The 18,948-nt window shown below is 44.3% G+C and overlaps 1 protein-coding gene across 1 annotated transcript in view; it reads left to right on the top strand.

Annotated features, from left to right (window-relative positions):
* Positions 1-18,948, top strand: part of LOC126175902 (unconventional myosin IC) — a 405,132-nt gene that overhangs the window by 134,575 nt on the left and 251,609 nt on the right. Inside the window, exon 2 of the mRNA XM_049922966.1 lies at positions 395-450. The gene's annotated coding sequence lies outside the window, so the exon portion shown is untranslated. The remainder of the gene's footprint in view (positions 1-394; positions 451-18,948) is intronic.

Raw genomic sequence — 18,948 nt, 5'->3', positions numbered from 1 at the left:
TCATTTTTGGAACACAACCTCCGACCAGCTTAGAGACAGAAGAATCTTGCCAGTGCTTGGAATCGAACCTGGGTCCTCCACATGTCACTCAGGCATGCTGACTACCAACTACGGAAAAATAGGCCATAACTGCTATAGTCTCCAAAAATTGTCTAATATTAATACTTTGTAATGAAAAAACGCATGTAGTGACGTTGTTGTGTAGTATATTTTATTTTTTATTCGCTTATTTTAACTCCATATCCTAAGAATGTCTGAAAATGTTGCTGTAGTCCTAAGGAACAACTAATAAAAGAAAGAAAACAGTGATTGACGTTGCAGCTCTTAATCTAGATTCCTTACGACATTAGTGATCATCATTAACTATTTCTAACAGCTGTTTTTCCCATTTCAGATAAACGTACCTCTACGGAACTGCTCGTCTCTGCAACACTGCTGACTTTACACCCGGTAAGTTTCGCAGAATTCCGAAAACATGAGCCTTCTGCCTTCAATTTCCTTAGTGTATTACCCCATAACGAAACTTTACAATACTGCTCTTGGCCAGTCGAGAAGTACTTCGTTATGCCCGTCACGCCTGTCGGTCGGTCTAAGAGCTTTTTTTGGAAAGAAGCTCGACAAGTTTTCCGGGGTAAGTAAACTCCAAAAAAAAATCGGCGTTGGTGTTCTTAACATCCTCCTCAGTTACATCAAGAGGTTTCGCATGTAGTGCAAGCAGGAGTGTGGTCTACAATCAGAGCAACACGAATTATTTTACCGACTTTTTTTACGGAACTGTATATATCAGGCTAGTAGAATTTTCAAGATCTGATTTAACGACACACTTCTCTACGAAATAATAAGAAAGCTATTTGAGATCATCTAACTGAAACTAAATACTCGGTAGGGCTCATAGACACACGTCTTGGAATTTTACATATGGCACCTAAAGGAAGATTTTTGATCACCTTGCAAGGACTTGAAATCTGTTAGCATCTGAAAGAACCAGATACAATACTTAGTCTGCATTGTGGCTTCAAGAATTCCGGTACTTCAGTAACTTTGACGACGTACTCAGGCGGCCCCAGTTCGACGCGAGCTGGCGTAGCGAGCATTTTGTGGTCCTGTGTTACAGTATGCGGGCGAGCGTGACGATTCGTACTTTACGTATTCTTCGTATTCTTGTAAGAGTTTTTATACCCGTACAGGAGAAACGTTTTCGTGTAGTATTGTGTTCGTAGTGTCTTGCGCTTTTTGCTAGCCACATTCTTGCTGCGGTAGTGATTCATCGTTAACCTCACAATGGCCGATCCTCGTGACACGTCAGGATATACAGTCGGCACTGGAATTCTGCCATCACAATGCATCGTCGGATGTCCCGTTGTCGACCATGTCTGCAGTTCATTGTGAAGTCCAGCAAGGTCAACCGCCATCCCCGGACCTGCAGTTTCTACAACAACGGGGGCTACAGCACCAGCTGCAAGAATTTGAGCAACTGCAGTTACGACATCATCATCTTCAACAACAACATTAGGTCATCGGGGCCTGAGGCTGTGACCCTGAGGCTTCGCACTTACGCCTGTGCAACTGACCATCAGCAGCATCAAAGCGGCCCTCATAGTACATGACTCTACATAGACTCTAATATTGTCACAGACCGTGGTGTGCGTGAGATACAGTTCGCATCCCCCATTGCTTGCGGCGTAGTGCAGAGAAACAGAAACCCTCTCAGGGTCATTCCTCGACCCCTCACGATGCGGTAGCACGTCCATGTATCAACAGTCGGTAAAGTCAACCTGCTGCATGCACGCATACATCGCCTTTGTGGAAAGATTACATCAGAAAATGGGCAAACCCTATCCTATAGCAGTGGGATTTGGGCAGTGGTTTCCTCATTCAAAAAGAAACCGGTGGCTCCAAAGCGGTTGCATAACTGGACAGATGAGTAATACCTCTGCACTGTCAGCGCCCATTGACCTCTCGATGACCGGTACCACTGACGATCTTAGAGATGGCTTCACCTCTCCATTCTCTCATGCCGAACTCCACAGGGCTCTGACGTACTAAAAAGACACATCCATCGGATGCGACCAGATTCGTTATTCCATGATCAGCAATTTGACCGATAACACAACATGTTTTCTTGTGAGCATCCTTAGTGACATTTGGAAGGAGGGGAACATTCCAGCTGATTGGACGATTCAGATATTGGTCTCATACTGAAACCTGGAAAGGATCCTGCTCGACAGACGCTGTATCGCCCGGTTTCCCTCTCGTTATGTATGGGTAAGACTTTTGAACGCCTTCTCAAGTTCCGCTTAGAACGGTGGTAGAAAGCCAGGACTTGCAATGTGGCTTCCGTAAGGGCAGAAGTACTGCCATTGACAACATCACATCTCTTGCGATGAACATTGAAAAACCCGTTCTGACTGATACCTGACGGCTTTATTTCTTCATTTCTCGAGGGCTTATGATAATGGTATGAAACTTGCGCTCATTAAAAATTGAAACTGCTACACCTATCGGTATCGTTTTTACAAATTATGTGTGGTTTGCTTGGCAGTAGTACTGTCTGTGACCGTGACAAAGTGTCGTACGGCTTCACCGCACATGATCCATGGCATTCCACAGGTGGTGATATTGAGTCCCTTATTGCACATCCTTCGTGTCGCCTAACTGGAGACAATTTTGAGCTCTAACGCCAAAGTTCTTCAGTATGTGGACGACGTTTGTATCTACCTCCATTCGCCATGCTTCTCGGTGACAAGATTATGGCCTCACGACGCATGTGTCAAGCTGGTCTCGCATGAGTTAGGAAATGGATTCAGTTTGTCGCCCGAAAAATCTGCAGTGGTGAGAGTCACGAGAAAACGACGGAATTACTAATGTCACTTCAGCTCGGCGACGAACAAACTTCCTGTTCAGTCACGTGCTTAAGTTACTTCGCGTCAACTTTGACTGCAAACTGACGTGGACGCGCCATCTTTACTTTGTATAAAAGGGCCATAATGGAACTGTAAACCGCCTCGCTAAGAGGATAATTCCGCTCAACACCAGTCCCTTTTATGGATTTCAACTCTACGGCCAAGAAATCTGCTTGTCATGAATGAAATTGTGAATGGCACGTATCCAGGCAGTACAAGCGCGGGCATCTGGCGGCCATACGAACGAATGCCTCTTCTAGGCCTTAGTTCACCACATTGAAGCTTAGTAGATATCAAGTAACCTCTCTCATTCGCAATAGCATGGGACACGGACCTTACCCTGGCCATCGATACCGGTTGAAAATAATCGCTTCAGGACACTATGATCAGAACACAACAGCTATGACGGATCTGAACCACGTCTTATTTGGCGTGTGCCAAGTACTCGGTCGCGCAGGCAGTCTTATACAAAAAATTGGTTGCGACGAGCTGCTTCCTCCCTACAAGTTGACTGCTTCACCGTTTCGATGTATATAGGTATCATCTGCTCGCGAACTACACACATCAAAGTGTGTTGTTCAAATGTTTCCAAGATGGCCGGGAAGACACTGAAGATGACTCACTACCGGAACGCCCTTTTAAATATTATACAAATTTTACATAACCAATTTAACACTACAGAAGTTGTGCGAAGCTGGTGCCGAAAATTCTCACGATTGATCAGTCATTTTATACTGACTGATACCACTGAATTTTTTGGAAAGAGTGATAGCATGTGACGAAACTGTTTTTTCGCTTACGATCCAGAAACGAAGCGCCAATCTATGCGTTTGAAGGGCTCAGCTTCACCGAGAAGTAAGAAGCTGGAGTGAGTAGATCAAGATTCAAAGCGATGATGATTTTTTTACGTTCACAGAATTTTGTATCTGTACTGGGTTCCTGAAAGTCAAACTATAGTCAGCATCGTTGCCTTGAGGTTCTCGGTCAACTCTTGGAGAAAATAACTAAAAAACGACCCAAATTGTGAAAGAACAAGTGATGAGTTGTGCATCAAGACAACGCGCCGCCTCATACGGCATCGTCTGTTAAGAGGTTTCTAGCGAAGTGCACCAACCCATTGTTCGCCTCACTTAGCACAATGTGACTTTTGTCTTTTCCCGAAGGTCAAACTGTGTTAAAAGGAACAAGCTTCCAGTCCGTTGGAGCAGTGAAAGAAAAAGCGGCAGACGTCACAGAGGAAGACTTCCAGCACTGTTTCCATCAATGGAAAATTCGCGTAGAGCGTTGTGGGGATGGAGGAAGGGAGTATGTGGAGGGCGATGATAATTAAATGTCTGTTTTTATATCAATAGTCCAGTTATTTTATAGGCACACCTCGTGTACACTTAAGGTTATCAGTAGTTCATCACCGCCCCCACCGAACTCCGTAGAGTCTCTCCCTTAATCTTGCACACCTGAATGAAGAGATGTGGAGAGTTCGATTAGTTAAGATTTTTAATTTCTTAGTGCACTGTGCGCTGTACGGGAAAGGTGGAGAGTACAGATTCGGCGCACATAATTTGTCAGAAATGTTAGTCGTAGCTAAAGAGTAAAAATATGTCGAGTTCGTACGGTAACAAACCACACTCAGATGACTTCAAGACAAACAGTTGTAAGTTAGCAAGAACCGTACAACGCAGCTTTCTTACCCCTACCCACAGGTTCCCCCACATTATGTAGTCTTATGATATGAAACAAGCAGCAGACAGGTTCACTTTAGCCAAATCGATGGTCAACTCGTGCATTTCTTCTTCTAAGTAATGAGGTCTACGTGCTCATGACGCACGAGTTCAGACGCACGTCACCGTCAAGCTCCTATGATTCCCAGAGCTTAGCATAGAATTCCATAGTACTAACTCACGCTGTCTTCTGTTGATAAGACAGCAGACGTTCTAGCAAATTTTATCACGTTATCTCCATACTGAACGCTCACGAGTGACAGGACAATGGTGTCACCGCGGATTAAGGGTACAATAACTGCATGCCGCTCTTAAAGACGTACGTAATCCTAGCGGCACATCAAAGGATACAGCTTGTCACTACTCATTAAGTTAATGCGTCATTAGGCAGAACATTGCTGGAAGGGGAAGTATTGTGTTTGCTGATTGTCAGATTTGCGACAGTTCCTGTGAAATCAATGCAAGATCAAAAAAGGTGTAAATTTGAATGGCCAATCTTCTTATTAATTTTAGCGGTTGTTTCTTGATTTCAGGGTCACCTGTGTTTGGGGAATCTGCTATTTCATGACTTGGTAATTTGTTTATTTTTTACGTTATGGCCGTTTGTCCTTCTTGTGGCCCCAATAGTCAAACTAAGGAAGGATACCTTGTGCGTAATCTGTATGAGAATAACGAAAACTTTGTAATGTGTGTTATTGTATTATCATTCTTCGTGTATCCTATACACCAAGATGAGGATTGGGGGTTAGACTGGAATTTGGCTAAACGAGCACCAAAAAGCCGCGATCTAGGACAGTTGGTGTGCCGAATCAGCGGTCACTAATCTGAAACACGGGTTCCAGCTGGTCTGGCTCATCTCCGAGTAAGCCATCGCAAACGAAATGGGAAAGGAATCAAGGGGGAAGAAGTGACATTGCTACCTGATGTAAGTTGCTGTTGGTCCACATGTATGCCGAAACAGATGCAAGATCCTTGTCTAGCGATTAGCGTCGCTGCCACTGGATCGCGGGTCTAGGGTTCGATTGGCAGCCGGAGCAGATATTTTCTTCGCCCTGGGACTGGGTGTTTGTGCTGTCCTTTCATTTCATCACAAAGAAGCATAGGTCACCGAAATGTTTGTAGCAGGCGGCGGAACATTCCCAAGCAGCGTGTCCTCTTTCTTTTTCTTGTGCCTTTGCCCCACATCGGCGCAGGGGTGCCATGGCTATTAACAGATTTGCCCCCCCCCCTCCCCTCCCCCGGACGGAATACGTGAGCCCCAACTATCTGCTTATAGTGAGAGCCATGTGAAAGTGAGCGACGGTTTTCTATGTCTTTGTGAACCTGTAGCTGCGGTGGGAGCGTGGTACCATTCGCCTAATGGGATGTGTGAAACTGCCTAAAGACTACATCCAGACTCGCAGGCACACCGACCCTCTCGTTGTTAATCCACCGGGAGGAGTCGATCCGGGGTCGGTGTACCTCCCCGTCCCGCAAGCGTCGTTTTAAAGTGCACGGCTATCAGGGCAGGTATCCACAGACAGGTTCTCCTGACCAACAAAGCATTAGGATCATTCCATATCCCAAACCGAAACGATGCTCAGTACAGAAATGTCACTGATGACCATAGGCAAGTTCCACTTCAGAGTGGCTGAAAAGCCAAAACCGGCATGGAACGTAAGTTAGCAAATTTTAATCTTCAACAAATATTAATCAATCTTACCTAATTAAATATATGCATTTGACTGTAGCAGTATGAGTTAAGTATACTAACAGCTGAAGAGATATCATCTTCAGGAATTGAACAGAAATCAATTTTTTTCATATGTACTTCTTACTTTAGACCTCGGATAATCATCTTAGATTGCTTTCCCTAGGTTTTAACTTTTTAGGGCTTTGAGGTACAGGGCGCAGCTCAGAAGAATGCCTGCGTGGGATGAGACGGGAAGCTTCCTCCCCATGGCTGCCAGTGATCTGTACTTGCCGGCTGAAAAAAAATTACCGAACCTGTATACTTCATAGTCAGCCTTGTGTTTCATTGCATGCTGTTTATCATCCCTCATTTTCTTTTGTTTTTTATGTACAGCACCAATGACGACAGAGAGATTATAGAGTAGCGTGCACACCAGATTGTAAGCAAGTAACGGACGATGTTTTAACCGAATATTACGAAACATGTGTCGTGCCGAAAAAACGCATTTCAGTAGTTTTAGAAACAGTACCAGTGTTAATAAATTGTTGATACTGTATGTTTGATTCCAAGTACACACAAATGGAGAATTACACCGATATTATGGAAATATCATTGTCGTGAAGATATGAGACAATTTAATGTATTATGTACTTCTCTCGAACCTCAGTTAAGTCACGTTTGCAAGGTTAATGTTGCTCCGTAAGCTTTCTCGGCATATTAATTGGTGATATCCATATCGCGTCTCCAGCCGGAAGATAGCGTCATCTTGACACAATATTTCGGCAGTCCACATGGCCGCCATCTTCAGGTGAGTAAGCCCTCGTACTAATCCGCCGGAACTGAAATCAAACACGCCGCGGACGCTCCTTTATACACTGTCTATAGGTCCATCGCGCGTGAGCAATCATAAGTGCCCTCTAGCGTAACGCACAACAGCGAGCCGGCCGAAGTGGCCGTGCGGTTAAAGGCGCTGCAGTCTGGAACCGCAAGACCGCTACGGTCGCAGGTTCGAATCCTGCCTCGGGCATGGATGTTTGTGATGTCCTTAGGTTAGTTAGGTTTAACTAGTTCTAAGTTCTAGGGGACTAATGACCTCAGCAGTTGAGTCCCATAGTGCTCAGAGCCATTTGAACCATTTTGAACCACAACAGCGAACCGGTGATGAAAACTCCCGGGACGATTAATCGACATCAAACACTATTGACACTTTTTGATGATCGAACCAAAAACCGTTGTTTTTTAATGCCAGTAAAAACAGAGCTCCAACTCTTACTTAAAGGATAGCTTTATCTCTGTTTATAATATTGTCAGATAGCTGGAATTAAATAGTTACTATCACTACACAGTGCCAAAAATACGACGCATGGGCAACCACTTGCCACTCATCAAACAACACCGTGCTTTACACAGAACGTCCATTCGCTATAAAATAAAAGGAACAGCACTATAGTACACGTGCGACTGCGTTCAGTGGTAGCTAGAATTTTACGGAACCCGCTGTGTGTCTCAAAGAATTCTTAGATGATGTGTGGGAGGGGAGGGAGGTGGGAGACGGAGAGGGTAGGCTACTAATACTGTACGGTATTAAAATACACCAAAGATATTGTCTAAAAAGTCATCCAGTTAATTCAAAAACTCAGAAGCTATTTGGATAAAGCACCTGATTTTTAATAAATGGTACGCCTTGTTAAAATTCATAATTAAATCAGAAGAACGAGTACACGCAATTTTCGATAGACAGCGTCTGAGGTGTGTGTTTCTGCTTTTGTGTGCATTCTCAGTATTACCACGACTGCGTTGCCACTGCACCTGCAAGTATGTTGGGCTGCAAAAGTCGTATTCCTCCGAATGGGGCTGCAGCAAACGTGGAGATATGCTGCTGACTGAGTTGTCTAAATATTTATTTTTAGCGTTCGGTAGTAAAGGCCATACAGCCAACAGTAATTACAAAAATGTCGTATTAAAATAATTGTAGCGTCCACTTAAAAGATCGCGGCCAGTGGAACACCTAAATCTTGTGTCAAGATGACGTTATGTTCCGCATGGAGACCCGGTATGAATATCATCAATGTTAATGTTATATCGCTCATGAAAATGTTTTTGGGCTGCAGGATTCATGTCGAGTACGCGCTCCCGTCAACTGCGGGCAACCGACTCCCCCTGTGTACGCTAGTGCATTCGCTGTTTTGTCCGGCTGCGAATTCGGACCGTGTTGTGCAGGCAGGTTTTCCGCAAGTACGCAGCGGTGCACCTCGTAGCCTGTCTGCGTCGGCGCGCTGCCCGTGTCGGCTGCAAGACGAGTCCTTGCGAGACTCATCGGCGTCGGCCAAGATTGCCTGCCGCCTCATCAGCGTTCACGAGCAATTTCTTGAACTATGTCGCAAGCAGGCGCACAGCCAGAAGTCTTCGACGCAAAGACTAACGCATAACAGTTAGAAGTGAAGTATCACTGCGTTGGCAAACCTTTTGACAGAGATTTCCTAGCATTCGATTGGACGGCGTGTCGTTTTTGTTCCGCCACACAAGCTATTGCAGGCTGCCTAACTAACGGCTCCCAAGGGCAAAAAGATCTGATGTTAAGTATTTACACAATTGTTGTTGTTGTTGTTGTTGTGGTCTTCAGTCCTGAGACTGGTTTGATGCAGCTCTCCATGCTACTCTAACCTGTGCAGGCTTCATCTCCCAGTACCTACTGCAACCTACATCCTTCTGAATCTGCTTAGTGTATTCGTCTCTTGGTCTCCCCCTACGATTTTTACCCTCCACGCTGCCCTCCAATACTAAATTGGTGATCCATTGATGCCTCAGAACATGTCCTACCAACCGATCCCTTCTTCTGGTGAAGTTGTGCCACAAACTTCTCTTCTCCCCAATCCTATTCAATACTTCCTCATTAGTTATGTGATCTACCCATCTAATCTTCAGCATTCTTCTGTAGCACCACATTTCGAAAGCTTCTATTCTTGTCCAAACTATTTAGCATCCATGTTTCACTTCCATACATGGCTACACTCCATACAAATACTTTCAGAAATGACTTCCTGACACTTAAATCTATACTCGATGTTAACAAATCTCTCTTCTTCAGAAACGATTTCCTTGCCATTGCCAGTCTACATTTTATATCCTCTCTACTTCGACCATCATCAGTTATTTTGCTCCCCAAATAGCAAAACTCCTTTACTACTTTAAGTGTCTCATTTCCTAATCTAATACCCTCAACATCACCCGACTTAATTCGACTACATTCCATTATTCTCGTTTTGTTTTTGTTGATGTTCATCTTATATCCTCCCTTCAAGACACTATCCATTCCGTTCAACTGCTGTTCCAAGTCCTTTGCTGTCTCTGACAGAATTACAATGTCATCGGCGAACCTCAAAGTTTTTATTTCTTCTCCATGGATTTTAATACCTACCGCGAATTTTTCTTTTGTTTCCTTTACTGCTTGCTCAATATACAGATTGAATAACATCGGGGAGAGGCTACAACCCTGTCTCACTCCTTTCCCAACCACTGCTTCCCTTTCATGCCCCTCGACTCTTATAACTGCCATCTGGTTTCTGTACAAATTGTAAATAGCCTTTCGCTCCCTGTATTTTACCCCTGCCACCTTCAGAATTTGAAAGAGAGTATTCCAGTTAACGTTGTCAAAAGCTTTCTCTAAGTCTACAAATGCTAGAAACGTAGGTTTGCCTTTCCTTAATCTTTCTTCTAAGATAAGTCGTAAGGTCAGTATTGCCTCACGTGTTCCAGTATTTCTACGGAATCCAAACTGATCTTCCCCGAGGTCGGCTTCTACTAGTTCTTCCATTCGTCTGTAAAGAATTCGTGTTAGTATTTTGCAGCTGTGGCTTATTAAACTGATTGTTCGGTAATTTTCACATCTTTCAACACCTGCTTTCTTTGGGATTTACACAATTATTGGCGAAAATTAAAAATTTAAAATGATTGCAAACTCTACAAATATGTAAAATCTTATGTTAAAGGCTTACCACAGTAAGATCATTACTAACATTAGAAACTGTCTATATATCTTGATGAGCATAACTCGGGGCGCGCAAATTACTCACACACACTAATGAGACACAAGTTTATCGCTTACTAAATTTTCGCTGTTCATTGGGTAAAACTACAGCATCAGGCGTGACGTTTGTTTATTACTTCTTTACTAATAACTCTGTATGCAACATATTTTGCAAACACTGTCCGCATAAGTACTTCCCAAAATTGTCATTTTACGACACACAGTCTGGGAGGTACGGCATCATGAACATTGAGATGCGTGAAAAACTTCAGTGGCTTCAATCATAAAGGTTTTACTTGTTTAACGTCAAATATTTAATACAGTAACTCATTTGTAAAGTAATCAGACGTTTGCAAGTGTTTTATACATGAGTTCGATTCTTTAAAGAATCGGGGTGAAAAGAAGATGTGGGCTGTGTGTTACTGGGATCCAACTAAAGGTCGATCGAAGTATTTGTAAACTACTTCCTTCCTGAGCTGTCTACATCTCTTTAGTAATTTTCCAATTAACCTCACTTCGATTGCTTTTATGTGGTCGTTGAACTTCAAATCGCTCCATACACATACTAACACATTCTGGCAGATGTCACTAAATGCAGATAACTATCTCTTGAAGCAGGTACTGATGACGACGCTGTTTAGTCCCTTTTCGCACCAACCAACCAACTACACTGAAGAGCTAAAGAAACCGGTACTCTTGCCCAATACCGTGTAGACCCCCACGAGCACGCAGAAGTGTCACAACACGACTTGGCGTGGACTCTACTAATGTCTCAAGTAGTGCTGGAGGGAACTGGTAGCATGAGTCCTGCAAGGCTGTCCATAAATCTGTACGAGTACGACGGGCTGGAGTTGTGTTCTGAACAGCACGTTGCAAGGCATCCCAGATTTGCTCAACAATGTTCTTATCTGGGGAGTTTGGTGGTCAGCGGAAGTGTTTAAACTCAAAAGTGTCAAAAGTGTGTTTCTGGAGCCACTCAGTAGCGGTTCTGGACGTGTGGTGTGTCGAATTAAAAAAAAATGGTTCAAATGGCTCTGAGCACTATGGGACTTAACGTCTGAGTTGTCGCCTAGAACTTAGAATTAATTAAACCTAACTAACCTAAGGACATCACACATATCCATGCCCGAGGCAGGATTCGAACCTGCGACCATAGCGGTCGCTCGGTTCCAGCCTGTAGCGCCTAGAACCGCACGGCCACTCAGACCGGCCCTTCAGGTGTTGAATGGTTCTGCTGGAATTGCCCAAGTCCGTCGGAATGCACAATGGACATGAATGGATGCTGGTTATCAGATAGGATGCTTAAGTACGTGTCACCTGTCAAAGTCGTATTTAGACGTATCAGGGGTCACATATCACTCCAACCACACAAGCTCCACACCATTACAGAGCCTCTATCAACTTGAAGAGTCCTCTGCTGACATGCAGGGTCCATGGATTCATGAGATTGGCCCCATACCCGTACATCGGCTCGATACTATTTGAAACGAAACTCATCCGACCAGGCAACATGTTTCCAGACATCAACAGTCCAGTGTCAATGTTGACGGGTCCAGGCGAGGCGTAAAGCTTTGTGTCGTGCAGTCATCGAGGTTACAACTCCGAAAGCCCCTATTAAAGATGTTTCGTTGAATGGTTCGCATGCTGACACTTGTTGATGGCCCAGCTTTGAAATCTGCAGCAATTTGCGCAAGTGTTGCTCTTCTGTCACGTTGAACGATACTCTTCAGTCATTGGTCCCGTTCTTGCACGATCGTCTTTCGGCCCCAGCGATGTTGGAGATATGATGTTTTACCGGATTCCGGTACACTCGTGAAACGGCCGTACGGGAAAATCCCCACTTCATTGCTCGTGCGCCGACTATAACACCACGTTCAAACTCGCTTAAATCGTGACAACCTGCCATTGTAGCAGCAGTAACCGATCTAACAACTGTTCCAGACACTTTTCTTACACAGGCGTTGCCAACCAGAGCGCCATATTCTGCCTGTTTACATATCTCCGTATATGAATAAGCATGCCTATACCAGTTTCTTTGGCGCTTCAGTGTAATTATTCTGCAGCGTAGAGTGCGCTGTTTTGAAGCTTCCTAGAAACTTTGTGCATGACCAGGACTCTAATCGGGGACCTTTGCCTTTCGCGGGCAGGTGCTCTACCGACTGAGCTATCCAAGCACGACTCACGACACATCCTCACAGATTTATTTCCGGCAGTACCTCGTCTCCTACCTTCCAAACTTCAAACTTCACAGAGGTTGTCCTTCGTATCTTCATTAGAGCATTATCCGCGAAACGCAAGATTCCGGTTCCAAGTCCCGTTCCGGCAAACAGTTTTAATCCGCCAGCCAGTTTCAAAACAGCGCACGTTCCGCTGCATGGTGAAAATTCATTCTGGAAGCGATCCCCTATACTATGGCTAAGCCATTTGTCCGCGCTATCCTTTCTAGCGGGAATGCTAGTCTCGTAATATATGCAGGAGAATTACTGCGTAGTTTGAAAGGCAGGAGGCGAGGTAGTGGTGATAGTAAAGCTGTGAGGGCAGGCGACAAGTCTCGGTTGGATCACTCAGTCGGCGTGAGCACGAAACATCAATATCTTACGAAAAAAAGAGGCACCCACATGTCTTAGCAAGGACTGGAAGCGCCTGAAGCATTCATTACCGCCAGTCGGTTCCTAATCTCAAATACTCAATTCATGATAGTCTAGTCCGTATAAGTTTTGACAGCTACACATTAAATAACTCCACCAGGTTACAAAAAAGACAAAGACTTACACGAAAAACTGTTTATATGTACGAAGACAGATTTGAGAGAAATCTGTGTCACTGAAGAACAAGTGTTCGAGGAGCCACAGCAGTGATTAAGAAGTAATGATAGATGAAAAGAAAGACAGAGACAGTAATCCAAGTCTTCAACAGGCCACACCAGTCAGGGAGAGGAGGAAATATATTATATCACAAGTGCAATTCAAAAAGTAAGTCGCATGCTATTATTAGAGAAGAAGAAACGTTTATTTAATTCTGCACTGTACTACAATGTGACATATATTTTTCAACGTAATCATCAAATCTCCGTAAAGTATGCTCGGAACGCTCCGACAATCGTCAATTCCTCGAGGATAGATATCCGCTAGTTGCTCACGGAGCCATTCCAGAATTGCTGTGTGAACGTTCTCACTGTTGGATAATATCTTTGCCCCCAGATGTTCTTCCGGCTTGCCGAAAAGATGGAAATCGCATGGTGCTAAATTTATACTTCCGGATCAGCGTCACCCACGTCTGTGCGGCGACCATTGTCAAATTGTTGGCGCAGTTTCAGTATGTGACATTGTATTTGGTCGATATACCGCCAGAATTTTACCGTGAATCTGTGTGCGGCTTAGACTTTTTGCCTACAAGAAATGTACTGCCCCGCGGACTTTAACTTTGGTCTACGATTTCAGTACCCGCGCCATTGCAATCGTACGCTGTGATGCACCTGTTATCCAAAACCCAGCAGAACTGTGTCGGCAAGAAACTCTGAACATTTTCTCTCTTCTAACAACGAGCAGCTCCCGTTGCGCAGTGGTCTTAACGCCAGACGGAGTGTGTAACTTACTTTCTCAAGTCCCTACGTAAATTTAGTCTGCATTGAGTAAGAACTCATGTAAACTGAGTGCGTTGCTGAATGATATAACACTTCTCTTGATCGCCAAAATTATTTTGTCGCCTCATGTAGCGTTTTGGGAGAGTCCCAACCTCAGATCTGAGGCGTAAAACACAAGTTTCATATAGCCTTTAAGACAAAAAAAAGGACACACCACGAAGGGATGGGGCGAAAATCGGTAGATGTGATGTACATAATTATGCAAACAAATAACAAGTGTTTTACAAAAAGAATGATTAATTCAAGAGACTCCCGTCGAAGGTTCGAATCCTCCCTCGGGCATGGATGTGTGTGTTGTCCATAGCGTAAGACAGTTTAAGTTAGGTTAATTAGTGCGTAAGCTTAGGGACCGATGACTTCAGCAGTTTGGTCCCGTAAGACCTTACCAAAAATTTCCTATTCAAGAGAGCTAGCTTCACAAATTGAGCAAGTCAATAACTCGCAGGTCCACCTAGCTCTTACGCAAACAGTTATTCGGCTTTGCATTGATTTAGAGAGCTGTTGGATGTTCTTCTGAGAGCTATTGCACCACATTCTGTCAAACAGGAGCATTGGGACGTCGAAATCCCGAACTGGTTGTAGGGCAATGCCCATAATGCCCCGAATGTTCTTATTATGGGGGAGGTCGGCTGACCTTGCTGCCCAAGGTAGGGTTTGATAGTCATGAAGACGAGCAGTGGAAACTCTCGTTGTGTGCGCATGGGCATTATCTTGATTAAATGTAAGCCCAGGATGGCTTGCCGTGAATAGCTACAAAATAGGACGTAGAATATTGTCGACACACCGCTGGGCTGTAAGGGTCTCGTGGATGACAACCAAAGGGGTCCATCTATGAAATGAAATGGCACCCCAGTCCATCAATCCTGGTTGTCGGGCGATATGGCGGGCAACAGTCAGGTCGGTATACCACCGCTGCCCAAGACATTTCCACACGTCTTCGGCCTGGAATTTCACTTACTGAAGTAGAATGGTCGTCAGTGATGAGTCCTGCTTTGAACTGGGCCTCATTGACCAGCGTAGACATGTTTGAAGACGCCCCCGAGAACGGTAGGTACCAACGTGCCACCCGCATATGGCCTGACAACCTGAGTGATGCTCTGGAGTGCCATTTCGTTTCCTAGCAGGACCCCTCTGGATGTCATCCGCGACACCCTTAGAGCACAGCGGTACGTCGACGATATTCTCTGCCCCGTTTTGTTTGCACATCAATCTGACCTGGGCTTCCATTTAAAGTTAAAGCCCGCCTGCACACGACGACTGCTCGTCTTCATGATTGCCAAACCCTACCTTGGCTACCAACATCGCCAGATCTCTCCCCCGTTGACCACATTTGGAGTATTATGAGCAGGGCCCTTCAGTTATCTCTGGATTTTGACGATCTGACGCATCAGTTGGGCAGAATTTGGCACGATATCCTACAAGAGGACATCCAACAACTCTTATCAATCAATGCCAAGCCGAAGGGCTTGCAAAAGGACGGGAGGTGGACCAATGCGTTGTTGACTTGATCAATTTGCGAATAAATCATCCAATTTTTCCTGAAATTGTAACCATTTTCTGTCTGTCATGTACATGACATCTACCGATTTCCGTCCCATTCGGATAATTCGTTTGTGGTGCGACGTTTTATATTCTTGTAGTTTATTTCAGCCGCTCGGACTAAGGCGTCTTGTCACGGATTGCGCGGCTGCCCCCGTCAGAGGTTCGAGTCCTCCCTCGGGCATGGGTGTGTGTTATCCTTAGCGTAAGTTAAAGAAAGATTAAGTAGTGTGCAGGCTGAGGGACCGATGACCTCAGCAGTTTGGTCCCATAAGATCTTAAAATTATTTTATGTCACACATCTGATGATGGGTTCTTCCGAAATCGGCCAGAGGTGATAAATATAATTATTTTGGCGATCAAGACAAGTGCTTTACCACTTAGTGGCAATATCGCCACATGTCTCCTGAGAGGCTTTTCTCTAAAATGTGTAAGTTGCGTTAGACTTCCAGGATAGCAGTTACGACTTGCCCCTACTCTGGGAAGCGCGTCGCTAAACGCATCGCGAAGAGGGCACGTGTCCTCGGGCAGACGTTGAATGTACACAGTTGGCAGAAGCTGGCGCCGCGCGGTGTTGAAATAACTGCAGCAACAGGTGCTTGTCCCAGCAGCTACTGCTCCCAGATGCTGCGTCCGCAGCGGACCGCGTCCGCGCGGCGTCTGACGTCAGAGGGTGTCGCGTGCGTGGCCATTTCCGGGCTATTCTAGGAGCGCGCTCTGCATCCCGGCAAGTCTCTGAATCTCGTATCTTCATACGAACTCTGTTAACAAAAATAAACCGCACCCTAATAACAGAACGCATTTTTCTTTTAATTACATTGTAATGAGCCGTGAATGAACTACTTTCGTAAATCTGACTACTTTTTCAGATTAACTGACAGCAATGAAAGTTTCACTGTGTCGCATTTACGCAGGCTTCCTCATTAGCGGCAATTTAAAATAGTGGAATTATGGTCAAGATAAATGGCAGAAAAATAAAAATTTTCTATGTCACCTTATTGCCATCATATATATATGTGTGTGTGATGTCTTATATACCACGATCACGGCCGGCCATTGTGGCCGAGCGGTTCTAGGCGCTTCAGTCCGGAACATGGCTGCTGCTGCGGTCGCAGGTTCGAATCCTGCCTCGGGCATGGATGTGTGTAATGTCCTTAGGTTGGTTAGGTTTAAGTAGTTCCAAGTCTAGCGGACTGATGACCTTAGATGTTAAGTCCAGTAGTGCTTATAGCCATTTAAACCACGATCACGCCAAATAGTTGTTGTCTCAGAAGCAAAACTGAAAAGTATGAAGAAAATGGGCGGTTACCAGGGGAAAAGTAATTAACATGACCTCTTCCGTGTATCTCTGTTCGTTACGAAGATATGAGCAGCAATACCGGTACGCCTGTTTTAAACAGCAGCCTGTGTTTTTTTATTCGGTAATGCCCGTCTGTTGAAAAGCGGTATCACATTGTACCATTCACGTTAACTGGGCATTATTTAAAAAAAAAATCACAAAAGTGGCTTTGACTTTCCTGTGGTAGCACACATTGCATGTAACCGGGGTAACTTAAGTCGTCCACTTGATGGAGTTGACAGTAAACAAATGGAAACGCAGAAAATGCTGAAGTGACGAGACGTCTCAGGCTGGCCGAGACAGTTCCGATTTTTGGAGTTCCGCCCCGTCACCCTCATTTTGTTCTGTCGAGATGCCTAAATGTTCTGATTTTCAGAAATCGGATCGAATTCTCGGCAATGTGCAATTTTAACTACAGCCTTTTATATCTCTAGCATTATAAAAGTATTTCTGCTACACTTCAATATCGTATCCCTAATGTAACATACCATGACACGCCGTATTATGAATTGCGTTCACACGGTCTACTTGATGCTGCTTTAGTGTTCGAGATCTTCAGTAATACTTGCGCTGGAGTGGATATTACTGAGCTGCATTTGCTCTCGGGAACGCAAATGATTTCATGCGTATTTCGTTGGCTGGTTATTTTAGGACCTGTAGCACAGCTAACAGATTCTTTATTAACTTTGTTTGGACTGTAACCAACTCCGCAATGCCAAAACGTCACTATATTTTTATTTCGAAATTTCAGGAGAGCTAAGTAAAGTATTCATATTCCAGTGTCGTAAACGATGTGATATAACTCTATTTTTAATTACATCAAATTTCACCTAACCAACTCTCATACATCATACAATTTATTTATTTTTAAAACAGGTATCCATTGATGATAAAGAGAGTGTTCAATTATATGACTTCTTAAATTTAAAGGGAAGCAAACATTTGCTGAATCAAATTCATATAACACAGAAGTGAGGAGGTATGAACAACGGAGTGTTAAAAGCTGTGTGTAGTAGTTCACTAACTTTGAAGACTGAAATGTATTAAATTATGCAGTAATTAGTAATGTGCCTATGTTTCAGATTATGTTATATTATCATTTGGTGGCTACTGATCATTTCGTTGTAAGCTTTAATGAAGAATAATCATTACAGAGCATGGTTGCATTCCGAGTACTGAGCAGTTATGAAAATGGTCCCAGCTACGACTTCCAGAAACATGGTCACCTTTAAAAATACGCACTGGTCATTACTGTTCTGCTAACTTGTATTGTCTGTGGATGAGTAATATCTCTGCCTTCTCTTCGTTGGTTTTCACTGTACTCAGAAAGTTTTACCGGAAGACGGTTGGCTGAACGACCAGTGCAGTGTTGTCGGCCGGGACAGACATCGCGTAGTGTGTATGCGCTGTGTGAATCCACGATTTTCGAGCTCTCAGAATATGCACACTGTCGTAAATGGGATCATAGGTTAAAGAGTAATTACCCGAATTGAGTAAGCAAAGTGTTACGTTACGTTACATTGAAGAGGAGTGTGTGTTAAGCACTTGTCCTGGACCCCAGATACCTCAAAAAAGGCCGTGGACGGTAGCAGCACGGCTGAGGCGCCCTATCACGGTTCTCCCCGTCGGAGGTTCGAGTGCTCCTTTGGGCATTGGTGTGTGTATGTTGTCCTTAGAGTAAGTTGGTTTAAGTTAGATTAAGTGGTGTGTAAGCTTAGGGATGGATGACCTCAACAGTTTGGTCCCATAGGATCTTACCACAAAACAACCTAAAAGAAAAAAAGAAAAAGCATATGAATTTCAAAATATTTGAAATAGTGCATTTTTTCGTAAAAATGTCGAAATGTTTGTAAGCAGGAAGTACACCCTGGAAAGTAAAAATAGCGCACGGGCTCAACATTTCAGAGAGGCTGTATATGAAATGCCAACCTCATAACCAAAACCAACGCGCGGTCCTATGGCGGATAGGGGCAACGTAAGCGCGGTCGGACAACTCGGGCAGAGTCTGATAAACATGGGTCAAAGAAGAAAGACCAGCGTCTAATATCCTATCGACCATGAGGTCATTAGAGACGAAGTACACGCTCGGATAGAGGATGGAAATTAG

This window comes from Schistocerca cancellata, chromosome 1, assembly GCF_023864275.1.
Source record: "Schistocerca cancellata isolate TAMUIC-IGC-003103 chromosome 1, iqSchCanc2.1, whole genome shotgun sequence".
Lineage (NCBI taxonomy): Eukaryota > Metazoa > Arthropoda > Insecta > Orthoptera > Acrididae > Schistocerca > Schistocerca cancellata.
This window is presented reverse-complemented; position numbering and strand designations above follow the sequence as displayed.